The following is an 18,386-nucleotide window of genomic DNA, read 5'->3' as shown; positions in this document are numbered from 1 at the left end:
GATATAACTACATGCAATTGTCACAGTTTTGAATGACCAAAATGACCATTGTATCTTCTCTGAGCACTTATTTCTCACATATTTATACCCCAGAGATACTATGTAGGAAAAGGAGATGCAATATGTTACATCTGCAAAAAAAAAAAAAAAAAAAAAAAAACATGATGGAGCCTCACCTATGGCAGAAGAGGTGAGCCCTGGATTACAGTCAGGTCTTCCTATTTAGTGATAAACACTGAACACAGACTACTCACAGTGGTGTTGGGGTAATTGCATTTGTAAAATTTAATGCACAGAGAAAAGATCCTGCATAGGAAGGGCAGAGTATATATGTGATAGTTTTCTGACAATGATTCTCTCTATTTTCAGACATACAGAATGAGATGCAGCTGGTGGAACCTGGAGGTGGCTCAATATAGCCTGAAAGGTTCATTGAACTTTTTTGTAAAGATTCTGGATTTACCTTCAGATATTACTGGGTGCACTCGATTCGCTAAGCCCCATGAAAAGGGCTAGAGTGGTGAGCAGAAATAAAATATGATGGGATTATAAAAACTACACAGTCTGTGACAGGCAGATTTACCATCTCCTGGGGCAACCCTAAGAACTTATTGTATCTATAAATGAACAGTCTGAGAAATGAGGACACTGCCATATATTACTATGCAAAGGACACTGTGAAGAAAAGAACTGTAAATTAAGATAAAAAAAACTCTCCACAGGATGCTCAGGGCCAGCAGGGACACTGAGCACACAGTGAACACCACGTCAGCACAAGTGGAGTTGGTATGTGAACTGTACAAATGTCATGTGACAAAAGTACACTTGCTGAAATGTTAACCATGATATTTACAATCTAGTTTATATTTAAGGTACACTCGCTATGTCCATGTACCCTTAATCTAGATGGGGTAGGAACTTTTGAATTTTTTATAAATTACATAATAAACTTATAATAAATGCACTCTATGTCTGAATGATCTCAAATTATACTTCACATCTCAAGAAAATCTCACTAGAGGTCCAGCTTCTACTAATCTTATTTTTTTGAGGGGGAGAGGTTGAGACAGAGTTTCTCTGTATATCCCTGGCTGTCCTGGAACACACTCTATAGATCAGGCTGGCCTCGAACTCAAAAATCCGCCTGCCTCTGCCTCCCAAGTGTTGGAATTAAAGGTGTGCACCACCTCCACCTCGCTCTACTAATCTTTTTAATAATCAAATGTCTAAACAAATATACCCTTAATTCTTATGTGCATATTTAATTACAGGAAAAAGTCTGACCTGAACAAATGCAGAGCATTAACTGGGCACATATGACTCATCTCTTGACACCAAGATCACATCCTGTGGAAGCATGGAATCAACATGTAGTTTTAGAAAAAATGAAGTTGGGAGAAGGGTCTATTGGATTTTCCCTATGATTAAGACTCATGCCATGTATTTCATAAACACCTATGACAATCCAGGACTATGCGCATTGTAAAACCTTGAGTACTAGGCTGAGAAATACATCCCAGGGTATGATACACTCAGAAGATTTTTGGGAAATGGAATTACTGCAGATAGTATAACTAATGTCAAATTCCAGTTGTATTATGCCTTCCTGTAATTTCAGTGATTTATCAGCTGCGCAAGAAGCAGATGCTTCCCCTATATACATTAAAGCTTCAGAGCATTCTCTAGTTATAGGGTGATGTATTAGTTAAGAACATACACCTTCTTCTCTGAAATAATTAATTCTCAGGTTTCACTATAGGATTAAATAGACCTTGTTCTGGCATACTGGTATTACATGCAAAAGCTTACCTCTGTGGACTGCAAGGAATCCATCTTTCAATACTGAGTTACAAGGGTTTGTCACTCTTTTAGTTAAGTGATTAAACAAATGTTCCCATGGAATCATTCTAGCACAACCAAGGAGTAATGGAAGGAATACAAAAGTAGAAAAATGTCAGCAATGTGTCTCAAGGGTTGTTATGAATATCATGTGAATCCATACTTGGAACCTTTCACAAGCTCAAGTACAACTGGATCAAAGAGCTCAACAGAAAAACATAATGGAATGTAATATAAGAGAAATTGGAAAAGAGCCTGGAACTCATTGTCACATGGGGAAATTTCCTAAACAGAACCCAATGGTTCAGTCTGTAATATCATGAATTGATAAATGGAACATCATGAAACTGAAAAGGTTCTGTAAGGCAAAGAATACAGTCAATATGACAAATCAGCAATGTACAAGGTGGGAAAAAAATCTTCACTAACCCCACATCTAATAGGGGACTAATATCCAATATGTATAAAGAACAAAAGAAGCTAATATCTAAAATTTCCATACTTCCTAATCAAAAAATGGGGTATAGAATAAAACAGAGAATTCACAATAGAGGAATCTTGAATGGCCAAGAAGCACTTAAAAGAAATGTTCATAGTACTTAGTGATCAGAGAAATAAAAATAATAAAAAAAACTCCCTTCTAATTTAACTTTACACCAAACAGAATGGCTAAGATCAAAATTTCAGGTGACAGCACATGCTAGCAAAGATACATAGAGAGAGGAGTACTCTTGCACTACAAATGAGATTGCAAACTAATAAAATAAATCTGGATGTTGGAAATTGAAAATTGATTTACCAGACGATCCCACTTTACCACTATTGGGCACATATCCAAAAGATGCACCACCATGCCACAGGTGTACATGCATCATTATGTTTATAGCAGCCTTATTTGTGATAGAAAGAAACTGGAAACAACCCAGATATTCCACAAAGGTTGAATAGATATAGAAAATGTGGTTCCTTTACAAACTAGAATAGTATTCAGCTATTAAGAACAAGGAAATCCTAAGTTTTGCATGCAAATTGATGGAACTAAAAGCTAACCTGAGTGAGGTAACTCAGACACAAAAAGATATGCATGGTATATACTCACTAATAAGTGGATATTAACCAAAAATTTATGAAAATCCAGGGTACGCTGGGCGGTGGTGGCACACGCCTTTAATCCCAGCACTTGGGAGGCAGAGGCAGGTGGATTTCTGAGTTTGAGACCAGCCTTGTCTACAGAGTGAGTTCCAGGACAGCAAGGGCTACACAGAGAAACCTGGTCTCAAAAAACCAAAAAGAAAAAAGAAAAAAGAAAAAAAAAGAAAATCCAGGGTACAATCCACAGAACTCAAGGTTAACATGCTGAAGGGCCCAAGTGAGAATGCTTAAATCCATCTTGGGAGGGAGATGAAAAAAATTCCATTGGGTTGGGGGTAGGGGAAGATGGGATCTGCCTGTTAAAGGGGAGTAGGAGGGGAAAATAGGAGTGTGATCAGGTGTTGCAGAGACATGGATGAAGCTTTGAGGATCAGCAAAATGAATGGAATCAGGTGTCCTTGTGAGTTGGGAGGTAGTTGGACCCTCTAGTATGTACCAGAGACATGGGAGATGAGAGTTTCTCATGACAAAAAAGGAGAGATCTTAGATGAAAATCCCAACAGTGAGTGAAGGAACTTGTAATCTCCACCTCCAGTAGAAAGACAGGGCACGAAGTGGAGGAATGGGGTTGCCATCCCACAGCCAAGAACTCTGACCCAGAATTGATCCGGTCTAAAAGAACAGCAGGAACAAAGTTGGAGATGAGACTGATGGAAAGGAGGTCCAGTGAGAAGCCCAAATTGGGCAGCATACGGGAGCAGTTCTAAGGACCCTGACACATATAACAAAGAGGACTTGCTGGTTTCTCCTCTGTTAGAGAAGATGTACCTAACCTTTCAGAAACATAAGGCCCCAGGTAGTGGGTAGACCAGGAGGAGTTGTGTCAGGGGGTAGGGGGAGAAATCCTTTTGGAGATCAGTTAGAGAAATGGGGAGATGAACTGTCTGAGGGTGGACCAGGAAAGGGATAAAGACTGAATTGTAAAATGTAAAAAAAAAATGATTAAAGATAATTAAAAAAGAAGTATGTGAAAAGCCAATATTTGTATTGTCTCCTTTGCTGCCAAAATTAAGAAAATAATAAAAAAGCAGGAAAATTTGCTTGAACATAGATAAATAAAACTGTCACTTTTCTCACAGATTAGTCAGTGCCTTGAATGTCTTCAATTTTTAATAAAGCCTCATGCACACATTAGGAAAATGTTCATCAAGAGGCTTTTTGGAAAAAAAACTGACTTAAGGTTTTTCATTACTGAATGTAATGACACACCAGTAAATAGTGCCATTATTTTATGAATTGGACAAGGATAGAAACGCTTAACCTTAGGTAGCCAGATCAGTGTGAAGATGGTTGACTTCCTGTGAGTGTTGTTGTCTCTCTCCTACAGATAATCCTACTTCTGCTTTTTATTCAGTTCTTTCTCTTACCGTAGGGAGAAGCTCATACATATTATGATAAATGTTAAAAGTTTATGCATTGGGATTAAAAAACTATTAGCACAGGCTCTATATAGTTTGTCTCCTACAGATTACCTTTATGTTGTTAAGAAAAGGCAGACACAGTCCACTGAATTGAACCAGAGTATCTTCTTGAGACAATGACCATTCCAAGATAACAAATGTTATCAGTATTCTACTGATATGGCACTTGAAGAGAGCACATTATGATCAGGAAGATTCCAACTAATTCCACACCACACAGTTATTGTGATGTTACTAAATCCGTTTCTGTGCTGCTCTAACCCTCAGAAAGATGACAGAGCATTGCAAAATGCCCCAGCAGACAATCATGAGCTGACTGGACTTTAAGGGATCAGACAGAAAGAGTATTCCATATATGATTCAGAGTGAGATTAGATAGAAAAAGGGACAGTGGGTTATTCACTGATTTGTCAAACTACTGTGCAGAATTCTACCCTCAGCTTTTGAAAGGCCAAAATGAATGGATTCTACAGGCAGCAGTGTTGGTTTGAATACGTTTTAGTTTCTTTGTGTAATGGAAAACCAAACATAAAATGAATATTGAACATTTTTTAAATTTTCAACAAAATGATCTGTCAAGAAAATGTAAAATAAAAAGATAGCTTGAGATTTCATCTAATTCAAACAATGAATTTATTAAGGAAACATTTTTTATGGAAACAAATCACACCAAATGGTTATGAATAATTAGTAAAAGGCGGAACCATCATACATGATTAGTTTAATCTGCTGTAGTCCTAATGGAATTTAGTATGGAACTTCTCCCAAAAGCTATCAATACTAATGTCAAGTGACCTAACTCTATCACTCCTGTGCATACAGCCAAGGACTCTCTACTAAAAGAAGTGGTCTCATGTCCCCATACCTAACCCAGAAGTTATCTCAAATTGATAATCTCTTGAAAACTAATAACTTCTCCAGAGTCTAACTGGAGAAGATAATTGCTCTAGAAGATAATTGCATGCCAAGGATCAAATGCCCTTCAGAAATAAAAGTCAATTGTTGCAACATTTTTGGCACTTTATTATCTATCAATCTATCTATTGATCTTTTTTACATATACCTTACATGTACTTTCTTCTGTGTATTATGGCTTCTGGTGTTGTCTTCTTATGTGAGTTCTGAGTGTGCAAATGCATAGGCCTCTGAATCTACATTTCTTTCCTTTAATATTTATTGGGCACTTTTTTCACTTTTTATTGTATTCTTTTGATGTGTTAGGTTTTACTTTACCTTTTTTTTATTTTATTTTACTATCATCTGTTAGAAGTTTGTTTTCCAAAGAGAAAGTAAGGTGGTGCATCTGGATGGGAGGGGAGCTGTTGAATAATAGAGTTTTAGAAGGAAGGAAAACTATAATCAAGGTATATTTTACAAAAACTTCTATATTTAATATTAAAAAGGCTTGATGTCTGGTAAAAATTATCAGAAAGATGAGAAAAGAAAGTATATTTTGGGTATATAATGACATTTCTTGCAAAATCCAAGATGTGCTTTAGACTGTAAAGAGGCCAGAGAAGAATAAAATGTCCTTATTATAAACATATTCCGGCTTTTTTGTTAGTCTCTGCACCATGCCTGCTCACATGGAATTGTCACACATCTAAACTCAGTGGGCTTTGAGTCAGAAAAATATGAGGAATGAATCGGATATCTGAATAATATTCTCAGGATGCCGAGTCCCAAGCTTCTTCTATCAGTATGTGCTTTCTGTACTTAACACAGAGTATAGATGGAGCAGGAGTCATGTATGGACCCTGTTCAAAAGGACAATGTATTAAGTTTTAGGAAATATTGGAAAGACATGTAATGGGTGGGAAAAGAGTAGAAACCTAGGAAATTTGTGGAATTACTAAAAAGAATGCAGGAACACAAGTCTGAAAAGAAAGTTTGCACTGATACTAAACCTTAAAAACGTGGTATAACATTTTTGGGTCTGTGGGGAGATTAGTCTAGAAAATAAAGGTAGGGTCATGTATAGAGGTGCTACCTATGATTTATACAGTCTTAGTCCTCTCTCATTTCAGACTCATAAGAACCTGGAGACAGTGATCATCTTATTTTAATAACTAAGTATATTAATTATTCACCCTCTCCAATTAGGATGACAAAACTGTCGCCTTGCATGCAAATGCTTCTTCTACTTCTAAGTTAAATCACCTTCTGGGCTGTGGCAGCCCATCTTTCTCAACAGACGTTCATCTCTGAAAAAAGAGGGTGTAGTCCAAAAGATGAGAGTGTTATGTCTTCTGTACCTTTTAGACAGCCCTTCCTGGTGAGTTTTACCATTTCAGACATGCCTCAATTAGGTTTTTTTTTTTTTGTGTGTGTGTGTGTGTGTGTGTGTGTGTGTGTGATTGACAGAATTGACTCTTCTTCTCTGAAGGTATCTTCAGCCAGGTGCAGCTTCAGGAGTCATGACCTGGCCTGGTGAAACCCTCTCAGACACTCAATTATTTGCTCTGTCACTGGCTACATCATTGAAAAGTATGAAAAATATAAAAAATAGTTTTTTATGACCCATAGCAGACTAAGCAGAACTAAGAATGCAGGTCAGTCGGTTAAGAGTTCTGGGTTCCAGGAACTTGGCTAACTCAGAGTCTCAGGGCTCTGGTTCCTGAAAGAAGGTCAACTGGTTCATGGGCCTCTCCACCCTGCTGACCAGTAGATGATTCATTAAGATTACATTCCTAGATTACATTCCTAAAATGAATATGTTCCCCTCCCTAACTGACTGAATAACTTGGGTTGGAATTCCCCTCACTCCTCCTGGTTTGTGCTTTTTAGCTTTAAATACGCTACAGTTCTTGAGCTAGGGGTCGAATTCCTCTGCCTCTGTGTGGGTTAAAAGCTCAGCCCCAGTGCACTGGTTTCTCAAATAAACTTCGTTTGGTTGCAGCAAGATCGGCCTCTCATGAGTTTCGTGGGGGATCATGTAATCCTGAGACTAGAGTGAGGGGCTCCTCTCTTGAGGGGTCTTTCACCATCACCAGTAATTTCTGTCACTGGATCGGGCAGTTTCCAGGAAAAAAACTGGAGTGGACAGGATACATAAGCTACAGAAGTAGCACTAGCTACAAACCATCTCTCAAAAGTCAAATATCCATCACAACCAAGAACCATTTCTTCCTGCATTTGAACTCTGTGACTGCTGAGGACACAGCCACATATTGCTGTGCAAGAGACACAGTACCTGACTAATACATATGTAGAGGCTCACAGCCATCCATTGAGCTGAGTACAGGGTCCCCAGTGAAGGAGTTAGAGAAATGACCAATGGAGCTGAGGGGTTTGCAGCCCCTTGGGACAAACAACAATATGAACTAACTAGTACCCTCTGAGCTCCCAGGGTCTCAACCACCAACCAAGGACTGCACATGGGGGGGTCTGATTGTTCTGGCAGCATGCGTATAGTAGAGGATTGCAATTTGATCATCAATAGGAGGAGAGGAGCTTGACACTGTGAAAGTTCTGTGCCCCAGTGTAGGGGAATGCCAGGGCCAATAAGTGGGAGAGGATGGGGTGGCAGGCATGGTGAGGAGGGAGGCAACAGGGGTTTGTTTTTGTTGGTTTTGTTTGTTTCTTTGTTTTTTTGGGGGGAAACTGGGAATGGAGAAATTTACACGTAAATAAAGAAAATATCTAATAAAAAAAAAAAGAAAAAGAAAAAAAACCTGTGTAATCATGAGAAAATGCCTGACTGATGCTACTCTTTTCTATTTGCTGTCATCGTATCTAGTTCATTTTCTTTCTCAGGATACATAATCACATGGTATTACAAGCACCTTTTGTTGAAAGGTTTCAATAGGTTTAAATAAAAAATTGAATAAGTAATTACAGCAAATATGTTTACTTCTGTTTCCATTAAGACTATGCCCAACTCAGGGTTTGAAGATGAGAAACCCTGTGGTTGAACTGGGGAAAGGGTGGAAGAAGCTGAGGAGGACAACAACCCCATAGGAAAATCAGCAGTCTCAATAAAACCTGGACTCCTGATATATGTCATAATCTGATCCACAAACTAGGCAGCATACCCTAGCTGGTACAAGGCCCCTGATACATATACAACTGAGGACTGCCTGGATTGGCCTCAGAGAGAGAACATGCGCATAATGCTTTAGAGTCTAGAGGCCATTGGGAATTAAAAGGTCAAGGAGGTTCTGGGGGCACCTTCTTAGAAACTGGGGAGGAGGAATGGAATGAGGAAGTGTTGGAGGGTAGATTGAAAGGTGGATAATGACTGGACTAAAAAAGGTTAAAGATAATTAACAATAAACAAACAAATAAATAAATAAGAAAAAAGAAAACAAATGGTACTTCTCTGATTGAATGTCATCATGTTAAAGAATGCAAATACATTCATATTAATCAAACTGCATAGAACTCAAGTCCAAGTAGATCAAGGACCTCAACATAAAACTGATATACTGAATCTCATAGAACTGAAAGTGGGAAATAGCCTTGACTGCATTGATACAGAAAACCATTTGTCAAATAGAACATCAATGGCTCAGACTCTAAGATCAAAAATTGATTAATGGGACCTCATGAAATTAAAAAAAAAAATTGTAAGGGAAAGGCCACTGTCAATAGGACAAAACATCAGCCTACAGACTGGCAAAAGTTCTTCACTAATTCTATATGCAATAGAGGGTTAATATCCAAAATATATAAAGAACTCAAGAAAGTAGATTCCAAAAAAGTAAGTAACCCAATTAAAAAATAGGATACAGGGATAAATAGAGAATTTTCTACAGAGGAATCAGGAATGGCCAAAAAGTACTTGATGAAACATTCAATATTCTTAGACATCAGGGAAATGCAAATCAAAATGAGATTCCTTCTACTTTCCACCAATCAGAAAGGATAGGATCATTATTTCAAGTGACAGAATATGTTAGTGTGAATGTGGGTAAAGAAAAACACTTCTCCATTGCTTGATGGATTGCAAACATGTAGAACCACTCTGTATTTCAATCTGCTCTATTATATTGATAGCAACTTTACTCAGAGTATCCAGAAAAGGGAAAAACCCAGACACTTCTCAATTGAAAAATGGGTACATTAAAGGTGCGTAATTTGCCCAATGAAACACTATTCAGCTCTTAAAAATGAGGACATCATAAATTTTGTGGGCAACTGAATGGAACTAGAAAATATAACCCTGAGCTATATAGCTGAGCCCCAAGAGGAAATGCATGGTATGTACTCACTGTTCATTGGATATTAGCTATAAGATTCCATACATCAGACAGAACCAGAAATGCTAAATAAGAACAAAGGCCTTAGTAGATCAAGAAAACAAATGATATCTCTCTGATTGTATCTCAGTTCAGTTGAAGGTTCAACTAAATGCTTGAATCTCTTTCATAAAAGGAAATAAATAATCATAGCAGGCAAAGGAATTAAGAGTACTGGGTCAGAGAAGGCTGGGGAGGGATATGGTGTGTCAAGATCTGGTGTGGAGAGACTCATGGTAAGAGAACAGAGGGCCAGGACAATGAATGGAAATCTGCAGCTGCCTGGGATCATGGAGAATAGGAGGATCTCTACAAAGTCACAGAGACCTGTGACATGGGATGCTCTCAGGAATCAATTTTGTTGACCTTAGCTGAGATGCATAAGAGTTGAAATATGGAACTGGAAAAGGCCACCTCCTTTAGCCAGGCAGGACCTCCTGTAAAGGGCTAAGGATATCAACTCACCCACAAAACTATGAACCCAAAACTTGAAGTATCTAAAGGAAATGCTGGGAAAAAATGGAGCAGAAATTGAAGAAATATCCAATTAATAACTGTCCCAACTGGAGAACTATCCTATATACAAGCACCAATCCATGGCACTATTATTCTTGCAGTTCGAGCCTTGCATACGCATCCTGTAAAATGCTCTACCCAGAGTTTGACTGAATCAGATGATATAGCCACAAGCAAACGTTGGAAGAATGTCAGGGCTATTAATTAAGAGTCGGCAGAAAGATTGTAGTATCTAAGGGCAACAAGAACTATACAGGAATAACAGCAATGTCAACTAATCTGGAACAGAGAGAACTCTCAAACACTGAATGACCAACCAAAGAACAGACATCTGGTCGACTACAATCCCAGGTTCATATATATGTATATATCGCAGAAGTGCAGCTCAATCTCCATGTGGGTCTCCCAACTGCTGGAGTGGGAGCTGTTCCTAAAGCTGTAGCCTTCCAGTGGGTTCAATTCCTCAACAGTGTTGCCTTGACAGGCTTTAGTGGGATAGGATGTGTCTAATCCTGCAGAAAGGTGATATGTCAGTGAGAAAGAAATGGTATGGAGAGGGACTCTGTAATGGGAAGAAGGAGAGTGGCAGTAATTGTGATGTAAATAATTAAAAGAGATTTAACTCTTCTGGAAATCTTGATAAAGAGTGAATCATATATTTTAGATTTGTAATTTACAAAATTAAAAAAAAACTAAAAATTTCAAAGCAATCACTAAATGAGACTTAGATGAATCAATTGTAGACCATATTCAATCAAACTAAACACAGAGGGACGCAGTCCATTATTGTATATTGTAACTTCAAATGATACAATGTTCATATTATCAATCACATTGCAAAATATATTTACTCTGAGCAAGAAGAGAAACTAAAATAAATTTGTCATGTAGAACCAGTGAAGCAGATGCAGAGGGTCCATCAAGGATGTTTCAAAAAAAGTAAAAGTAAGTGATACTTACTTTTACTCTCGTATACCATTTACCAGATCCATGACACCATCTCATTTGATAGTTAGAAACCTCATGAGAGAGTATAGATATCTAGCAAAAGTAAAATATAGTTGTTTCTTAGAATTTATACCACTCTTGTGGGAATGCTACAGATAGAGAAATGATACAATTCTAAGACCCACTCAATCACTTTGAAAACAGTTTATATCATAGTAGAATAGATTACTAATTGAAAAACCAGGATTTTACAATCTTTTCTCATAGAGCAGCAATTTCAAGGCTTTTAATGCTGTCTCATCACCAATCATTACAGAATGTTGTGGGACAGTGTGTAGCAGTGCTCTGCTCAGGTAACTTAAGTCAGTCAAGTATTTGGCTTTGAGCCCTGAACCCCTGTGGGCAATTTCTGCTTTCAGAGGGCAGAAGGAGCTTGGCCATAACTCCTGTTTCAGTCACAACTCCTCACATATGTTCCTGCAGGAGATGTGTGCTCTTTCAGGCAGACAATGCTCCAAGCTCCCAACATTCTAGCTGGACCTTACACCCAGTCATCTGACCACAAGCCAGACATGTCATGGCCCACACAATATAAGAGGCAGTTTGCCCACTTCCTCACTATTTCACTCTCTTACTCTTCACCTCTCTCTCATTTTTTCTCCTCTCTGCTCTCCCACTCCAGCTCTCCCTCTTTTCTTTCCTGCTTTTTGTTCCCCTCTTGCTTTCCTCCTCTCCTTTTTCTCTCTTTCATTCCTCTCTTTTTCTTCTCTCTACTTTACCACCCTATTTTCTCCTTCCTACAATAGAATAACTCATTTATACATTGCCCCCTTTTTAACTAATGTGCAGTGCAGCCACAGGTCAGCAATGGGGAGAGAGACCCAGGCTTCAGCTGCAGGCTCCTGCCTTTGGTACAACAAAATGTCATGTCCTGAAAATGAAAATAGACTAAAGAGAAGAGAGGATATAAGAGAAGGGCCTCTACAGATCACTTCCAATGTCTCTTTAGTCAATTAGTCCTTCTTTCTGATTATTAACCTCATCAACTAAGTCTTGCTTCTGGACAGTCCTGCCCTAGGTAGATGTCTACTGAGAACCCTCACATTAACTCTAACCTGAAGACAAAGAAAAAAATAATTTATTTATTTTTCCTCCATAACCTCATTTTCAGTAGGAAAGAGTTGTTTTCAATGAATAAGGATTTATGTAAGAAAGGCTTTATCTCACAAAATTTGATTAAATGAACAATCATTCTTGCAATATTCTTGTAGACAATAAGAAAAACATTTCATTAATGGTACATGTCTATTATGGAGTAACTCCTTGTGCAACATGAAAAGATGTCCTCCTGCTTCCCATCCTCCTGAAATCTTCTCTTTTTTTTTTATTGATCTTCCTATTTCCATGCCTTTCTCATCTGCAAGAAGTCACAACCTATGAGCACTCATGGTTGTGATGGCATTGTCATATCTATAAGGCAGCAGTTCATAAAACTTGTGTCCGTATTCTGGGTCTTACAACTTATCCACCTTATCATCCATCATGTTTCATAATCAATGGGAGAGGGACTCTAAGTGTTTCATATACTCCTTAGCACCCCAAAGTCAACTATTCTCAACACTTCAGCCTGTTTTGAGTCTCTGCATTCTTCATTCCTCCTAGAAAGTAAAAGAACCCAATATGACAAAAACTGAGAAATGTACTTTGAATATAAACATAAAGTCCACTTGGCAAAATCTCCTTTGATTCTTACCAAGGGCTTATTACCTCCAGCCATAGGCTTTTGACTAACTTAATAATACCAGGCATTTGAGGCTAGTGGTTGCAAACAGACAAACTCATGGTAACACTCTATTGCTTGTTTAATTTTTAATTGTTTTATTTATTTACATTCCAAATGTTTCCCCCTTTAGAGTACCCCTTTAAGTGTTCTTCAACCTATTTCCAATATCCTTTGCCTCTGAGAGGTTGAGCCCCCAATTACCCAGCCTATCACTTACCCACACCACTAATCCATCTACCTATTCCCTCCTCACTCTCTAAACTTCCACCCTGAATCCCACTTCCCTGGGGCATCAAATCTATACAGGATTAGCAGCATTCTCTCCCTCTGAAGCCAGACAAGGCAGTCCTTAGCTACATATGTGTTGGGGGCCATGAGCCAGGCCAAGTATACTCTTTGGTTGTTGAATTAGACTCTGAGAGCTCAAAGGGGTCCAGGTAGGTTTTCACTGTTTGTCTTCCTTTGGGATTATCATTCCCTCCAATTTCTGTATTCCTCCCTCTAACTCTTCCATGGTAGTCCTTGACCTTAGTCCAATGGTTGGCTGTAAATATGTGCATTTGTCTTAGTCAGGTGCTGGTAAATGTTGAAAGCAAGAGAGATTTTATATGGAGCTATTAAGGTAAGGTTTGAGAATAAAATTATAAATTATATTTGTGTTTTCAAGGGTGACAACATAGAAGGTTGAAATGTTTATTGCTGGGCTGCTGATTACTTTAATTCTTTGTTACTATATGCAATACCTTTTGTTTGAGTATCCAATCAACCTGTGATTTCATTTCAGGCTGATTTTATAAGATCGAACTATTTTCAAATATTTTCAGGTATCCAAGAACTTAATAACAGATATCTCAGTGACCTAGGCAAAAACAATGCTACCGTTCTGCTAAAGGATCATAGGGAGAAGATAACACTTACAGAATTTATGCTTTGATCCTTCCTTCAGAATATGGAAACAAACACAGTGAATCAAATATCTAGAAAATATTCTGAAATTGAGAAACTTGGAAAACTCATTCCTAAATAGATTATCTCCATAAATTCCCTCCCCTCAGGGCTCATAAAATCTAGCAATGCTTGAGAAAGAAAGACAGTAAGAGACACTAGGTTTCCAGGACACCATGGGTAAAAAGTACATCTATACAAATAAAGTTTCAGGCACATATGATCACAAAGACTGTGACAACATACACAAGGCTAGTTAATATTCTAGTGTCAGGAGTAGAATTGAACACAACCCAGTGTCCCTCACAAGAATTATCTCTAACTAACAACCAGAGGAAAGGAAAATTAGTTTTTCTAACACAATCTACCTGGTTATACAAACCTTTTTTACCTGAACATAACACTAGATATACTGAATCTAATAGAAGAGAATTGTGAAATACCCTAGAACATATTGGCACATGGGAAATTTTCCTGAATAGAACACCGATGGCTTAAGCTCTAAGACTGATAACTTATAAATGGGACCTAAAAAAACTGAAAAGCTTCTGTAAGGCTAAGGGAAAGACCACAGTCAATAGGAACAAACACAACCTGCAAATTTGGAAAAGTTCTTCACTAACTGTACATTTGATAGGGATAATATCCAAAATGTATAAAGATCTCAAGAAGATAGACTCCATAAGACAAAATGACCTAATTAAAAATGAAGTACAGAGAGAAACAGAATTATCAACAAAGGAAATAGTAATGGACAAGAAGCACTTAAAAAAGGTATAAATTCAATGGATGGCTGTGAGCCTCTACATTTGTATTCATCAGGTACTGTCAGAGCCTCTCAGGAGATAGCTATATTTAGGCTGGCTCGCCCTTCCTTCAGTCTCTGCTCCATAGTTAATCTCTGCAACTCCTTCTGTGAGTATTTGGTTCCCCCTTTTAAGAAAAAATGAAATGTCCACCTTTTGTTCTTCCTTCTTCTTGAGTTCCTTGTGGTTTGTGGGTTGTGCTTCCTGTATTCCAAACTCCTGGGCTAATAACCACTGGTTCCCATAAAGGAGTTAGAGAAAAGACCAATGGAGCTGATGGGTTTGTAGCCCCTTAGGATGAAAAACAATTTGAACTAACTAGTACCCTCAGAACTCCCAGGGTCTCAACCACCAACCAAGGACTGCACATGGAGGGGTCTGATTGTTCTGGCAGCATGTATATAGTAGAGGATTGCAAATTCGATCATCAGTCGGAGGAGAGGATCTTAGCCCTGTGAAGGTTCTGTGCCCCAGTGTAGGGGAATGCCAGGGCCAATAACTGGGAGAGGGTGGGGTGGCAGGCATGGGGAAGGGGGAGGCAACAGGGGCCTTTTTTTGTTGTTTTTGTTTGTTTCTTTGTTTTTGGAGGGGAAACTGGGAAAGGAGAAATTTACATGTAAATAAAGAAAATATCTAATAAAAAAAGGTATAAGTTCCCTTAGTCATCAGTGAAGTGCAAATCAATAAAAACTGTCAGATTTTGCCTGACATCAATCAGAATGGCTAATATCAAAAGCTCAAGAGAGAGCATATTGTGGTAAGGAAATGGAAAAATGTGAACACTCCTCCATAGCTGGTGGAATTACACACTGGTACCACCACTCTCAAAATCAACCTGGTGGCTCATCAGAAAACTGGAAATAGTACTACCTGAAAAATCAGCTATACCACTCCACAATATTGGAAGGACAAGTGCTCCACTATGTTCTCAGCAGCCTTATTCATAATAGCCAGAAACTGGAAGCGACCTAGATGTCCCTCAGTTGAAGAATGGACAGAGAAAATATATTTCCTTTACACTGTAGAGTACTATTCAGCTATTAAAAATGAAGACTTCATGAATTTTGCTGGCAAATGTATGGAATTAGAATACACATCCTGAGTTAGGTAACACAATCCCAAAAGGAATTGAAAGGTACATAGTCACTGAAATGTGGATATTAGCCAAAATGCCAAGCCTGCCTCACAGTACCAATATCTGACAAAGGCTACATCTAATATTTCTAATAGGCATGCTCTTTTGCTTATGATAAGAAGTCACCTATGGTTGTGATATCTAAGTACCAATGGCAGAAAAAATAAGAAATACATGATTTTGATTCATGATTGAAAATTAGAAGAAAATTATGAATTCTGCAGTTTCACCTTCTCCAAGTCCAAATCATTGGGTGGCTTTAAGACAGGGACTTTATGGCTGATAAGGAATGTGCCAGAGGCTATCATGATGCTTTGACTATAATGGGGGAAACTTGTCATGCTACAGGGGCACATTCATACAGCAGGGGGTGCCAAATTCCCATGGTTTCTTTTATATCTTTGAGCAGGTGCACAGAAGACCAGAAAGCACTTCCTCTCAGGCCTGGCTTTCCTCTTTATTTCCAGTATGCAGAACAAACTGTCACTATAGCTAGCAATTGTTGACTTCCAGTGTCACACAGCACCTATGCTATCAGAACATGGATAGTGCAGTGAAAAATTCTGGTCTAACCCCACATCACTGTTGCACTCATTTCTCCTATTGGCTCTCTCATTCCCATTGTATTTGTTCTGCCACCCCCAGTTGTAATTGTCTATCCTTAGTCCACACTGTCAACACAGAATGCATCCCACATTAAACAACACTGTTTCATTTTAACTCATATACAGGACACCTTAGTTATCACCTCTATTCTGCTTCTGATGACTGTATGATATTTTCAGTCAATACTGTTGTTATTGCTGTCCCATTTTAAGCACTGATGGGAAAGTATTAAATGTGGAAAGTAAGCAGAATTAAATTCCTCTAATTCTTGATAGTCTTAATAAGTTTACAAAAGTATTAAAAAAGTATAAAAAAGCAGAAATAAGATTTAAATTACAAAGGGTCTTCCTTGGGATTTTTAAATACTTGGCTGTGTGATACACTTTCTTCATGCTAAAGCATTGAACACTTTAGTTCTAAAACTACATGAAATAAATACCGAGCTTTTATTTTAAAATATAATTTTTTCACATAAGTTGATTTACTATTAAAATGTTCTTTCTTTTCAGATTCTTATAATTTTAATCATGTGTCTGTGTATTTGTGTAGCAAAATCCTCATAGAACCAGTGGAAGTGAGTATGATAGGGGGTTTCCATGGGGGATAAAGGGAATGGGAAAGGAAATGGCACACAAAGTATAAATAAAGAAAATGTCCAAACTTAAAAAAGAAATGTATTTTTATTCTACAAATTTCATTAGGAAAGGCCGATCACTGGTATGGGAGTGTAGATAACCATAAGAGTTCAGGAACAGAATCCATTTTTGAATCTGTAGGCAAGGAAATACTGATGCAAAGGTCTCAGTATGAAGAGGGCAGTATCCATTGGAAAGGTTGAAGTAACTGAGTTGAAGCACAGAGCAGGAGAGCCACTTATTGACTGGTTGCCATAGCCCACTGTTACCCTGTTACATGCATAAGGCTCAGGAATAAGCAATGATACTGTGAGGTGTGTGGGTGAAAACACCAGGGTGTAAACACAGCATAATCAAGTTAAGGACTTGGAGGACTGAACAAAAAGCATGAAGTCATTAATAGTAGATACCATAAGGCATAGGATTAGCTACTGTGGTGAGGGATCTGTGTAAATCTGATTGTGTATCTGGTTTAGTTCAATATGACCTCTAGATCCCAGTCATATGCAAATCTATAGAAGACTTTAGAGTAGAAATCTGAAGCTCACCTCACATATCAGCAAAGGAGTTTAGTGCCCAGTTAGTCTCAAGGAAGCACTGAGCCTCAGTTTTAGACATGGATTGGGTGTGGAACTTGCTATTCCTCATGGCAGCAGCCCAATGTAAGACATCAGAAAACAATGCTCCAATGGGAACTAAGTCAGTTTCCAGAATCTTCACCTCCCTGTGTTCATTTTACAGGTGCCCAAGCACAGATCCAGTTGGTGCAGTCTGGACCTGAGCTGAAGAAGCCTGGAGAGACAGTGAAGATCTCCTGCAAGGCTTCTGGGTATAGTTTCACACAGTATGGAATGCACTGGGTGAAACAGGCTCCAGGAAAGGGCTTGAAGTGGATGGGCTGGATCAACACCAATACTGGGGCGCCAACATATGCTGAAGACTTCAAGGGACGGTTTGCCTTCTCTTTGGAAACCTCTGCCAGCACTGCATATTTGCAGATCAGCAACCTCCAAAATGAGGACACGGCTACATATTTCTGTGCAAGACACAGTGTGAAAACCACATCCTGAGGGTGTCAGAAACCATGAGAGGAAGGTGATTCAGCTATGCCCAGACAAAAATAGAGAAAACATTATCCCCTTGATTTTGGGCCACAAATATGAGATTGCTGACAACAGATAGAAAATTTACAGATGGTCACCCATGGAATGTTCTCAGTGGAGTTGTGATAGATCAGCTTAATAAAGAGAGAGTATCCATTTCATAGTAATTTTAGTTTGGTATATACATACTGATAAATGGCAAATATCGATATATATATATATATATATATATATATATATATATATATATATATATA

At 38.3% G+C, this 18,386-nt stretch overlaps 1 pseudogene and 2 gene segments (V, D, J or C); 2 read left to right on the top strand and 1 right to left on the bottom strand.

Annotated features, from left to right (window-relative positions):
• Positions 1 to 3,682, bottom strand: part of LOC116080404 — a 5,785-nt pseudogene extending 2,103 nt beyond the window's left edge.
• The window catches only part of LOC116080189, a 1,139,691-nt gene that overhangs the window by 391,622 nt on the left and 729,683 nt on the right, over positions 1 to 18,386 (top strand).
• The window catches only part of LOC116080186, a 1,015,034-nt gene that overhangs the window by 370,884 nt on the left and 625,764 nt on the right, over positions 1 to 18,386 (top strand).

Source organism: Mastomys coucha, unplaced genomic scaffold (genome assembly GCF_008632895.1).
Source record: "Mastomys coucha isolate ucsf_1 unplaced genomic scaffold, UCSF_Mcou_1 pScaffold6, whole genome shotgun sequence".
Lineage (NCBI taxonomy): Eukaryota > Metazoa > Chordata > Mammalia > Rodentia > Muridae > Mastomys > Mastomys coucha.
Note: the sequence above shows the minus strand (reverse complement) of the source record. Positions and strands in the feature narration are given on the sequence as shown.